The sequence below is a fragment of the Ailuropoda melanoleuca genome, chromosome 8, assembly GCF_002007445.2.
Source record: "Ailuropoda melanoleuca isolate Jingjing chromosome 8, ASM200744v2, whole genome shotgun sequence".
Lineage (NCBI taxonomy): Eukaryota > Metazoa > Chordata > Mammalia > Carnivora > Ursidae > Ailuropoda > Ailuropoda melanoleuca.
Genome location: NC_048225.1, coordinates 98,307,204 through 98,321,179, shown reverse-complemented (window position 1 = coordinate 98,321,179; position 13,976 = coordinate 98,307,204).

Genomic DNA, 13,976 nt, shown 5'->3' with positions numbered 1-13,976 from the left:
CATACCTTATGAACACTGATAGGCAAATCAAAATGAGCTCACCAAGCCACAGTAACCACAAAGACTTTGTCTAGGAAATATCCTATTAGTGGCTCTATGGTGCCCAAAGTATTGAAATCATCTGTATGTGTCCTCTTCTTTCACCTTAAAAGACTACAAAGCTACAGCTATGTAGTAGTAAAGTGTTTTAAAGCGTGTTAAGACTCTCAGAACTGAATCCACTGCACTTTCTCATTGTAATGATTTTTTATCACCCTGTGTGGAGATAAGGTAGGTTGACCCAGCCACTGGCCCTTGGCCTGGAGCAAATGTTAATGTGGAAAAACAGACAGGATCTGGCCAAAGAGGCTCTTTTGGCCCTTGAGATCTTTAGAGCCGAGTCTTGCTTTAACTGCTTTTCTATTCATCTCCCACCAAACTTGCTCCAAAAATGCTGTTTGGCTCCATGAAACTGAAGGTATTAATTACAGTCCTTTATATGAGCTGTGTTTATACCTAATTACTACACAATACATACCATTAACAATCAGGTTAACTTTGCTGTAAACTACATTTGATTATTTCACTGAAAGCCTGTCAGCTTACACCAAGTCTTCATATTTTATTATTCATACAGCTTCGCTGGCCCCACACAATTAAAAATAAAAATTAAACATAGAATTGATTACCAAAACCATTTTTATCCATAGGCTAAATCAGACCAGATGTTACAAACCCTGTTCATTGTAAATGAAACTTCTCTGTAAGGAGAGAAGCTTGCTAGAAAAAAAAAGTGTTTTCCCGATGAAGGATGGTGAAGTAATATTAAAAATAATTTTCCTTTGAAAAAGATCCTAGCCACTGGGGTAGACCAGAAATGTCTAGTCTTCATGACTCACAAACATAGTGCTGGCAACAGGTGTACTTAAAAAGCTACTAGTGATATTGGCAGTCACTGAATTTGGCAGCTAAATGGTGATGAGGCTTAGTCAAGCTGTTGAAATGTCTGGACTGAACTGGGCCAAGAGGAGGAAGTCAAAGTGCAGACTGCAGACAACCCAAGGGAGATCACTTTTCTCTAGTCCTGGCTGTGGTCACCGTACAGTGTCAGAAAATAAATCTTTATCTTTCTTTGAAAACACTCATGAAAAATATTAGAAAGCTACTTTTTCACTTTGATGGTCCCTTGCATTTAATTTTTAGTGGATCACATAGATGAGCTTCCTATGAAAACAATAAAGTCAGCCTTCATTTTATTCTCACACCAAATCCCTAGAATTCAAAATCACAGAAAGGCAGCTCTGCTCTGTCCCTAGAATCTAGTTATGGTATTTTGAGAATACAGTTCATAGTTTAAAATTGTGCCATACTGACGGTGGCTTTTTCCTGGCTATTTTTGTAGTAGTTACAAAACTGGGGAAACATTTTAATACACTATATACATATTTTTTAAATATATGCTCTTAGTGGAGGGAAATGTAATAGTTTATATTACTTGCAAAATAGGGAAGAAACAGTACAACTGGTAGTTCATATTTCTATTATAATTTTCTTTGTTTAACAGAATCCAGTAGAATTTATGCTTTTTGTCTCTTTACTGTAAAAGCCAAAAGGCCAATATGCAATGGGCCAAAAGTCAAAGCAATGAAGGAAATATATTTAAAAATCACTTCCCTTTTCACACTTGTACTCTCTACCCTTGATGTGAAGCCAAACGGTGAGTCCATTTCACAGGACACACTATCCCCAACAATGGCAGCATTTTCACAGAGCGCTCACGAGCTCCTCTTAATTCTCTAGGTTCACGGAGCATTGTGGTAATACGGTGATCAAATCCCAAAGATAATTTTTAAACGCACAGGTTTCTCTGGAATATGTTGTGTGCACACATCTACCCTGAGAAAGGGATGTTACAAATACCCTGTGATCTCAACAAAGCTGAATGGAAAGGTCTCGAAGAAGTCTACCTAATTTCTGCCTCCCTCTACATCTTCTGACTCAGGAAGTCCTCTTTTGTGCTCTTCACTTAATCTTGGGATGCACCAAATCCATTCAGGTCGGAACAGATGGAGCAATTTTCTATTTACTAAACAGGAAAAAAAATGGCAAATAATAAGTAATTCTGTTTACTTTTATTATATCTATATGGTTAAATTGAGAGAGTACTCTGAGGCTACAGGTCCAAAAGCACATCCTAACAATGTCAACACAAGAGGTGAAAAGTTGCATTCACTCTTGTGTTCACCTCTCTAATGCTCTTTGATCATACTTAGGCCTTTATTGCTTAAAACATACATCTCTTCATCTTTTTTTTCAACTGTTCTATTTAATGTCCTAAGTGTACTTTAAAATACTTCAGTAATTATTTCTTAAGCAGTTCAATTGCACTGTTAATGTTCAATCTATTTGGAAAAACAGGATGTGAATAAAACCAGATTTGGAATCTTGCCACATCAGACTCAAAGATACATTCAAAGCCAGCTCTTATTGTCTTTATGACAATAAGCCTAGTTAATCATAAACAGCCTCAATGTCCTCCATAATTCTTTTTTTTTTTTTTATTCGACAGAGATAGAGACAGCCAGCGAGAGAGGGAACACAAGTAGGGGGAGTGGGAGAGGAAGAAGGAGGCTCATAGTGGAGGAGCCTGATGTGGGGCTCAATCTCATAACGCCCCTCCATAATTCTGCCACTAAATTCACTGTTGGGTAAAATTCAAATTATGGAGACATTTTGATCCTTTAATCGCTCTGTCATATCAGCTTTTCCATCTAAAAGTTAGCATTATGTAGAGGAAGGAGTCCCTAGAACAACACTTTGCTGAATAAAACAGGATCATTTCCAAAGATTGAGAATGTGGGGGCAAAAATCAGAGATGTGCTTAAAAACTTGATGAAGTGTCTGTTCTTAAAGTCAGGGCAAGAACCTTTAAATTCATAAACCATTCAAGTACTGAAGAAAGTAAGCCAATATTTACCAATGGGTTTATAGGATAATCCGTTCTTTGAAACAGTGGGAGAGTATAAACAGTGGACCGTCACCCATGGAAACTGCAAACAGTCCTAACTGGACAATATTGTTACATTTGCTCATCAGTGTTATTTATTTATTTATTTGAGAGAAAGAGAGAGGGCGCAGCAGGGAGGGGCAGAGGGAGAGGGAGAGAGAATCCCAAGCCAACTCCGCGTTGGGCGCAGAACCCCCAATGCAGGGGTCAATCTCATGATCCCAAGATCAACCTGAGGTGAAATCAAGAGTCAGACACTTAACTGCGACTGAGCCATCCTGGTGCCTCTCATCAGTGTTATTTATTGCTATATCGCTAATAGGTTCATTTAATCCGGAGAACTTTTAAATTACTTTTAAGTTATTTATATACAAATACATGATTATTTTTCTATATAAGTTAATTATTTTTAAAGTTATTTAAAAAGCTTATTTTAAAGTTGTATATACATTTAAAATTTATTTAAAGATTTTATATATGTAAATAACTTTTAAAAATAATTTTTAAGTATGTAAATACACACACACACACACACACACACACACAAAATGTATAGTTTGGGCAACCAAAGTATGCAACTATTTAAAAATCTGTTGTTTTTCTTTGTTCTTTCCTTGCTTAAATTGAAAGATAAAAATAATCACCTTTTTTCTGAAGACAAATAAATAATAATATTACTTCTTTGTGATCTAAATTAAATGAAATTAATACTTTATCAGGTCTACATCCTATAACCCCTAAGTAGGCAGGTATGTTTTACTCTTTACGATAGGAAGTTTGTAGAAATAACATAATGTAGATTAGAGATGATTGGGAAAAAACATAAAAATGACTTACATCAAGAAATAGTTTCAATTTCCTACATACATTTTTTTAAATACATTTCTGTAGTCACTACTAACCAAGAGTATTGCAGTGTCCTAAAATCTAAATGTGTAAAGAGATTATATTAAGTCAGAACAACCTACATCATCTGAATCTTTGCTGCTGATTGTTTAGTCCCTAAAAGCCAGAAGCTACTTTTATCACTTTCAGAATCTAATATTTTAATTCCTTTTATGGATACTCTATGTATTTCTCTATTTCACAATTCTTTAAAGTTATGTGTACATAAACTATACAAAAATCAAAACCGATACCCCCATCTGTTTCTTAACACATACGGAGATAATCGGCTGCTATATTAAGAGATTTTCACACCTATGATGAGGCAGCAGCTCATGAACCAGTTCTGGGACCAGTACAGCTCTGGGATAGAATTTCTTCAGTATTCCACCTCTGGGTTCTACCTGGGATGATAGAGTGTGATGTGATGCAAAGGAAAAGATGGTGGGCTGAGAGAGGGAATGAAGCCAACTATAACAAAACACGTGCAGGTTTTCCTGTTATCACATCCCAAGATAAAAAAGGGAGAATGAAACTCCTGTATTAATAGACATGTTCTTCTCCTTCTCTGGTAAAGACAGAGTTGTAAAGGGTCCTAACATGAAACATTAAAAACTTTTAAAAAGATACAGCCTAGAATTAACTGTAAGAAGGAATTCCTAACCTTGCAGAAATAGGTTCTCAAATACCCTTCTCTAATAAAATTTTAAAATGGAATTTAGCTCATCTCTCTGGCCTGGTTTAAATATAACCTGCCCAGAAACAAGAAGATGGGCTAGAATCACATATGCTTACCTATTAGTTGACATAAATCACAATAAGCTTACATAGTAGCTAATTAGCAGTCCAGCTCCAGGAAAACATGGAAGTAAGTCAAGTTTGTCCTTGTTTCACTCTTATTGCCCTCGGAGCTTTGTTCCCATTTACCATCATGGATTAATCATATATTTTCAGTTTTGCAATTTTAAGAGTACTAAACATTAGTGCATATCTCTGTGTTTATTTTTAATCTGAATCTTGTGATTAGTATGTAGGCTTCTATTCCCTGGGTTCTTAAATGTATTTTGATCTTTGATATCTTTGCAAAAGAATATATGCTTTTGAAAAGAAGTTACACCTTAAGCCTACTTAATGAGCACCTTGTGGGGATGAATAGACAGTCTGAAGAGAACAAAGGATAAGATGTTCTAAGAGGAAATAACAAAAGGGGATGCCCTTTAGATTGGGTAGTCCAGGAATGCCTCTCTGAGGAAGTGACATTTAAATGGCAGCTAAAGGATATGAAGGAGCCAGCAAGGCGGATCCCTTGAACTAAGGTCCAAAGGCAGCCACATCTGTTTTCCCTCCCTTCCACATGGAAGAAAAGCACGCAGGATCTCACAGGCCTGAGTTACAAAGATGTCAACTCAGTGGCTTCATTTTTATTAACTGAGAAATGGATTACTATTGATATAATAAATAAAGTTTCCATCTGTGAAAAGGAAAATTGGAAAATTTTTCTACCAAGAAAACCTCAGAGTTATGCCAATGCTTTGGGAAGGGCATGTAATTATTCTTTGCTGCCTGTTTTCTTGCCTTTCTTCCTCTCTCCCTTCTCGCCCCTCCCCTCCACAATCTTCTTCCTTGCATGCTTCCTTCCTTCTTTTCTTCTTTCCCTCCCCAGACTTATTTACTAAATGTCTCCCATGCATTAAGACTCTCGTGGATTCTGCAAATACAGCATTTCATTGTTTCTCACTTTTTTTTTTTAACATTTAACCTCTGTGAGTTGGAATGCATCTCATAGTTAATGTTATCTTAGAATCAGTGAACTAGGATACAATGATGTAAGCAGTGAATCTCTGTTTAAAAAAAAAAAGCAGACTACTTTGATCAAAATCTGAGTATAAAATACAAATTATAAGTAAATTATATGTAAGGATTAGTGAGAAAATCACTGAATCAAATCTTTCCTATCTCTTTGTAAGCTCTACTTAGAATTATTTACTTTACTAATTCAATATTTGCTATTTTCATTGTTTTAATAATTTTAGAAATCTGAAAATAATGGGAAAATAATTTTGACTAGATCTTAAAAAGTACATCAGGTAAATGGCCATTATGAATAAAAGCACTTATCACCACCAAGGGGCAGAGTAGCTTAATTGCAGGAGAGAGTAAGCAAGAATGAAACAGTTGCCAAGCAAAAAAAAAAAAAAAAAAAAAAAAAAACCTCTTTTGGGTGATAACAAGTAGAGGGTAGTGAGACTGGGAGACTGGTTATATTCTCTACATTTCCAATAAAGGAACTGAAAAAGAATAATAAGTGCCCAGAAAAGGTGGCAGTAACAAATACTTGTGAAGAAAAAGAAAAAAGTACTCCTTTATATATTTTGTGATTGTATTATCTTGGAAAAGAGTCTCATAAAAACGTGTGTGCACGCACATCTGTACACACACTTACACACACACACAAGCTCAATTAGATGGATGTGAAATGCATTCATTTCGTAATAATAGAGGTCCAAGGAAAGATATAGCTCAGTGGTCTCAACCCTGGCTCTGCCAGACCTCATCTGCACAAATTCAGCTTCAGTTCGTCTGAGAAATATTTGATAATTCATATTTTAAGAAGCTCTCTAAGTGATCTTAATGTTCAGCCTAGGTTAAGAACCACGAGTAATCAATATTTACTGAGTTCCTACTATGGCTAAAGTTCCATATTAAGTACCCTTGGAGGATATAAAGGGTTAAGGAATATAAAGTTAAGTAATCTGAGGGATATAAAGAATATGATATATAAAGAACTCATAGTAATATGATCCTGAACCACCATAAACTTTACCACTATCAAGCCAAATATTTGTGAGACTGGTATTGGATTAGTAGTATGGTCTTTAGGTGTTGGCAGAATGCGTGTGAACCTTCTATGTACACACACACATACTCAAAAGGCACATTAATAAGACTCATATAAAAAAATTGAGAGTCTCATTGTTTGTTTCATTGTGCTACACAAACAATACCCTCTACCAGTGTTTCTCAAAATGTGGTCTCCATTAAAATCATGTGGAGAGCTTTTTAAAACTATCATTGCCCTACCCCAGGACTATAGAATATCAGAGAGTGGGCCTAGGGATTCTAGAAATCTGCATTTTTAGTAAGCTCCCTGGTGATTCTAATTGACAGAAAAGTTCCAAAACACTGGTATAAACCAAAATTTTTTTCCTTCTGGGGATAGCATTTGCCTGTGTGAATGTGATCTTGGGGGTTAGGGGTAGGGAGTGATATTATATCTAGGTATTGAAGTAAATTTTGCCTGTAATCAAAAACATTGCCTTAAGTCTTAATTACCAAATGTTATTAATGACACGTCTGTAACAGTCATTGTCAGGTGCAGAGGCATAGATTAAGTAGGTTGTTGACTATGTACAGTCCCCACATCCTAGCTGTTATTTTCATTGCTTCCCTCTAACCACAGAAAAGAAATCCATGAGTAAGTGGTATTATTATTAAGATAACTTTGGATACACTCTTATTTTTAAGAAAATGCTTGATATCCTCAGTATTCTAACTATGGTTGGTAACATTATTTGCTCAAACTGTGTTCATCACAGTGAACTCATATAGGAATACTTAGGGATATTTTACATATTCAAGGGAATCACAGCAATACTTGCGACATTTGTCAGACATCTTATGAACTACTAACTCTAGGTAGTTCACTGTTTGGACATCAAATAGGGCTACATTTGTTTTCGTGATGGCATATCTTTGTGCAACTAAGTTTTGGAAGATTGCTGAGGTTAAAAAGCAAGTAACACGAGAAAATCACTGTAGAACCAAATAATGAGGAAGTGTCCAATCTGATACTGAGGTTTAAGAAGCTCTACACTGCCCAACACACAAGCACATCTTATTAGTAAGCAATTGTGATTGTTCGAGAATGAAATAAAAATAACATTTGTTCTTTCAAATTGTAAGTATTCTTTTTCAAATGGCTACTAAGTTGTTAGGACATAAATACTAAGTTGTTAGGGCATGAGTCCTAAGTTGTTTAGATTTTTAACTACTTAGGTTAGGGCATGAGTTCTAAGTTGTTTAGATTTTTAACTACTCGGTGAACTAAACTGTTAGGTTTTGTTTGTTTTGCCAAGGGCCTCAGTAAAAAAAAAAACAAAAACTGATACACTGAACTGAGAAATTTGGGAAATCTCTGCTTATGGTATATCTGATTGAAGCATACCAGTGAATTGCAGCATTAGAGCTGAGAATTAGTGCTCTTGACGGTCTGAATTTTAATATACCTGCATTTGCTTTGTTTCCATCTCAACTCATCTATGTATTCAACAAGTATTTATTGAAAACTCACTATAAAATACAAAGTACCCAGGAGCACCTACTGATGAATGATACAAGACTTCTTTTCTAAGTATCCTTTATATCTTCCTACACAAATATACTTTCTACAAAATGAACTATATAGTTATAAACTCTTTCTTCTGTGCAACACATGTAAAAATACCATATCCCTGAAGAAAGAATTAGAACAACTCTTAATTCTACCACATTACCATTTTTACCTTCCCCAAATTATGCAAATTTATCAATAATTCAAGAAAACTTCATGTGCCATATACTTGACAATTTGAAGCTGTCAGAGCAATAGCTTTAGACAGAGTAGCAAGATGACATTTGTGGCTAAGGAACTGTAAGGCAGACTGAGCATTCACTAACATGATCATTACCCTTCCAGGGTGAAAGATGAGTCACTTCACCTTTGAGAGAGATTTCACCGGATGTGCTGGGCAACAAGGAAGAAGAATTTTAACTTTAAAACAATCTGATCCCACAGGATAAACACTTTTGGAAACGTTCTGCTATTTTTTTTTCTTTTTCTTTTTTTAAACCGAATAATACTACTAGTATTTTTAAATAGGGAGACTCCAAATACCAGAGTAAAGTGATAAAAATTTAGTACTAGAAAATGTTTAAGTGTTCATCTAAAGAATTATTTTATAGTTTACCTCAAGCCAGAACTACTATGCCATTGCCAATGCATGCAGAGAGGGCACTGAAAAAATTCAGGCCCTCAAATATTCTAAAATTCTGCATGACTCCCAGATTTATTATGATTTCTTTTAGTGAGGCAGATTTGGACTTAGAGTAAAGCATTGGAGGAAAAACTTAAATTTTTAAAACATTCTCTCCCATTTCTTCCACTATTCCCTAACTAGACTTTGAATTATGGAATTATCAAGAAAATGGCAAAGGAGGGGTGCCTGGGTGGCTCAGTCAGTTAAGTGTCTGCCTTGGGCTCAGGTCAGGATCCCAGAGTCCTAAGATCAAGCCCCACATCTGGTTCTCCGTTCAGCAGGGAGCCTGCTTCTCCCTCTGCCCCTCCCCCTGCTCATGCTCTCTCTCTGTCTCAAATAAACAAATAAAAACTCAAAAAAAGAATGGCAAAAGAAGGAGGGGAAGAAGAAGAAGGAGGAGGAAGAAGAAGGAGGAGGAGAAGGAGGAGGAGGAGAAATATAAATATAATTACAAAAGAACTGGAATAAGCAAAACTTAACAAGAGTATTCAAGTTGGATACTGAACCCGGCATTACAAAATTTGCTCTTATGCCAAAGGAGTTCCACCAATAAAAATAGCCATCTTTCTTAGAAAGAAGAAAACAACCTCATTTTACGTTAAGCCTTCTTTGTTGAAAACGCCCACTACATTGAATGGAAGACTGTCACCTACCAAGGCCACCAATAACTAAGGGGGGAAATAATAAGCAGTCTTCATGACACGTCTCCTTTGCTCCCCATATGTGTCCTAAATATGTTATTTCACCATTCCAGGGTTTCTTTGTTCTTTCCTCCATTCATCCATCAGGTGGACAAGTGGTTCCTCCTTCACTAACCATGAGCTGGTAGATTATCCATTTTGTAAATCTGAGGACAAATTAAATATATTCAGTTACATAGGCAATTCTAACTGCTAACCATTTAGAATGTTTATAATCATTTTACCTATACAACTTCCTAAGGTCGCTTGGTACTCTTCAATTTGAGTGACATACGTAGGTAGTGGGTAAGTGTATTTTGTGGGTGCGGGGGTGGACATTGAGAAGGCGATCTGCAAAACCCTTCTTAAATTCTGAAATACTGAGCTGGCTTGCCATTTGTGAGGGGCTTAACTGCGACCCTCCCAAAATTCATATGTTGAAGTTCTGACCTCTAGGACTTCTGAATGTAACCGTATTTGGAAGTAGGGCCTTTAGAGAGGTGATTATGTTAAAATGGCCGAAGATGTGAGGATGGGCCTTAATCCAATCTAACTAGTGTCCTTAAAGGAAGAGGATATTTGTACACACAAAGAAGACCGGAGGGATGTGTGAGCACAGAGAAATGATCATGTGAAGAGGGAGCAAGAAGGCAATGGTCAGGGAGAGAGACCTCACAGGAAACCAACCCTGCCAACATCTTGATCTTGAACTTACAGCCTCCAGAACTGTTGTTTAATCCACCTAGTCTGTGGTATTTTGTTATGAGAGCCCTAGCAAACGAATATGGCATCTTAGAAAATAGAGTATATTTGAAATGTCACACTATTAATCAATCACGTTTTAGTCTGTCATAAAAGGTTCTAAAAAACAGAGGAGATTCAGTTTTTTAAGGAACCAAAATGGAGCATGTTTTTTTAATAATTGTTATAAAAATCTTCAATATTCTCCATCGATAAGAATGCTGGGTAGAATTTTGGAAGAGAAATTAAAATGATTCTAAGTTTACTTTTGTCTTAAAACTCCATGAGACAAACAGTGCTCTGCAAATTCCAATGGTATGTGATTTTCTCAACTCATTTAATAAGTGTAGTATTTTTTGAGGTATGCCCCAATTTACAGCGAAGGGTAGTTATTAAATTTGAGCTTAGCTGGCCTTTTACCTATGTCTAGTTAAATTTTATAGTAAGTCCTGATGGCTCTTTTTAATTTCATAGCTTTCTCTGAATTCTTATTTGTGCAACATGTGCAAGTTCATATAAATCTGATCGGTTTTGGAGGTGTGTTCCCATGAAAATGAGATACACTTAGAAAAACATAGCTAGAGCTCTTTGTCTGTGGAGGCTTTATATCAATCTCAATAAAAATAATTAAATTAATAAAGTTTGTCTTTTGTAAGTAACAAAAATGTAATTGAAGTTCTTAAAAATGTTAAGGTGACATTAAGATGGTTATGAAGCACTAAGGAGACCCCAAAAAGAAAATAAATGCTTTTTCATATCTCTAACTAAATATTGGTCCTTAATGTGAGTTTAGTAAAATCTGAAGTCAAAAATTGTAATTCCCAAGGGTTTTATGTTAATATGTTTCTACTGAGAATTCACTAGAGTCTGCAGGACCACTGTGCTTAGTAACTACTCTCTCTGTTCCTATGAATTCTACAGTTGACAGCTAGCTTAAAAGCTAGGCTGTCTCTCTGAATCACTCATTAGGAAGGACAGCAGAAAAGTAGAAAGAGTTAAGCGGATAAGGTTTTTCTTTTCATATTTTTGAGGGTTACATTGGTCAAAATGGTTAAGGGTGCTAATACTAATTGTGCTCTTATTAAAATAGGTTATGCTCTTTTTCCTTTTTAACTGAACTAGGTTTCTTTCTCTAAAACCCATCTCTCAGCCATTCATCATCGTGACAGCATTACCAGAACTGGGAGAATTGATCACACACTCTCCCCTGAGGCAGGTGGTAATACAGCTCATTAATTTGGTAAGTAAAACAGATTGAAGAGTGATGTGGCTTCTTCGTTCCCCAAGTCAGTCAGCTGATGCCCACTGTCCTCACTGAGTGGTAGATTATAACCAGGTAAAAGAAATGTTTTAAAAAGTCATTAAAAGAGCAATTTAAAACAATATGGTATGTTGGGGATAGCATTATCACACATTTCTTATCAAGACAGCATTATACAGAACAGATTAGCGATAGGGCTACAAATTTCAGTGGAAACAACTGAGATTAAGTCCTATTATTATTCAAAGGATGAACCCCCGCACCCAGCAATTAGATTTCTAGAGTCATCAACTGAGTTTCAGTTATGCACGAGACTAATAACATCTTCACAGAGTAATTTGCAGACCCTACTCCCCCACTTACATGCATGTCATATATTCTTTTGTTTTGTTTGTTTTTTAAGATTTTATTTATTTATTTGTAAGACAAAGAGAACACAAGCAGGGAGAGGGAGAAGCGGACTCTCTGCTGAGCAAGGAGCCTAATGTGGGACTCCATCCGAGGACCCTGGGGTCATGACCTAAGCTGAAGGCAGACGCTTAAGCGACTGAGCCACTCACGTGTCCCCACCTGTCATATATTCTATACATATTTTTGAGTTGCCAGAAAAAAAAAACAATTGTTTTTAGGATTTGACTGATATTTCTTATTACATAAAAATATTTAGAAACACAATTCTGAACTATATTTTGCCCAGCGAAATGCAGCAGCATTATTCTACTTGTAATTTATAAAATTCGTTTCAGAGTACCACATGGCTATTACCTTTACCATTAAGAATGTGTGGAGTCATCTGTCAATATTTTAGTTGCAAACCCCTTAGTTCATGAATCAGCTATACCCATATTTGGGACTCACAACAGGCAAATCAAAGAATAGGAACCTGAAAATAAGGGTCATGTTAGGATTTGACAAAGCTAAGATGTGGACACATGTATATTCATTCTTATTTAGCAAGGTATTTTGTCCGTAAGGATGTTGAAATTACTTCATTATTTTTATTATATGTATTATGGTTTTTACTTCTGTTTTAGTCAGTTGGGGTTGCTATAACAAAGTACCATAGACTAGGTGCAACAGAAATTTATTTCTCACAGTTCTGGAGGCAAGAAGTCCTATCAGGACGCCAGCACAGTCAGGTTCTGGTGAGAGCTCTCTCCCATGTGACAGACTGCCAACTTCCTGTTATATCCTTATGTGGCTGGCAAAAGAGAATTCTGGACTCTTCATGTCCTTCAAAGAGTCCCAATCCCATCATGAAGGCTATACCCCTATAACCTCATCCAAACTAATTATCCCTCCTCAAAAACCCCTCCTCTAAAACTGTCACATTGGGTGTTGGGCTTCAGCATGTGAATGGGGGGGGGAGGTGCAGGGAGACACAAACGTTCAGCCCATATCAACTCCTCATTGTAAATTCTGCCTTTTACTGATAAGGAAAATGTAACGATTTTTTTTTATTATGTATTTAGAATTTTACGTACCGTTGTATTTCCTTGCTAACTGATTGTATTAAAACATAATAAGTCTTTTGTCAAAATGTTACATGCATGTGATTTTTAAAAATCAAAAGATTCAGAAAGATTGCATATGAAAAGCCACAGGGCTCTGCCCCACTTCTTTCTTCCCCCAGCCCTGTTCCACAAACACAACCACTTTCATGCTTTTGCTTTTAGCAATTCTGGTAGTTACCACGATAATTCTAAATAATATATGCTCGATTCATCAATTTTAGGATCTATCTATTGGCTTTCTGCTCTGACAAACAAGAGTTTAGGTAAACTCCTCTAACTCTTCCCTAGAAAGTTTCAAATCAATTATTCATTCATCTGTCCATTCATTCACTCCGTGATTGCTTATTATTTTCCTATTCTAGGGAGATTTTTAAGTGCCTGGCTACATCAGCTGATAAAAGATTATCAAAATTACTGCCTTTCTCGAGACAGAAGATGAAAATCATAATTATGTAAATGATATGTAGTATATATAGAAGGTAATCAGAGCTACAGAAAAAAAAGGTGAAGTGGTAAACAGAAAGGATAAGTGAGTCTGGTAGGACTGAATGTAAGTGGGTCTTCAAGACATGACAGAGTGGGCCACGCTCATACCTGGAGAACTGTGCTCCCTGGGCCAAAGCAGGCGCTGAGGAGCCTTCACTCACATTTGGGGAATGACAAGAGACCACAGTGGCAAGAAGAGCGAGCAAGGGCAGAAGTACAAGAAGATGAGGTCACAGGGGGATGAGGGAGAGCAGCAGATCATGGAGGACCAAGAAGTCTCTTAGAAGGCCTTCGAATTTTACTCTGAATCATCTGTGAATTCTTTGCATGGTTGTGAGCAGAGACATA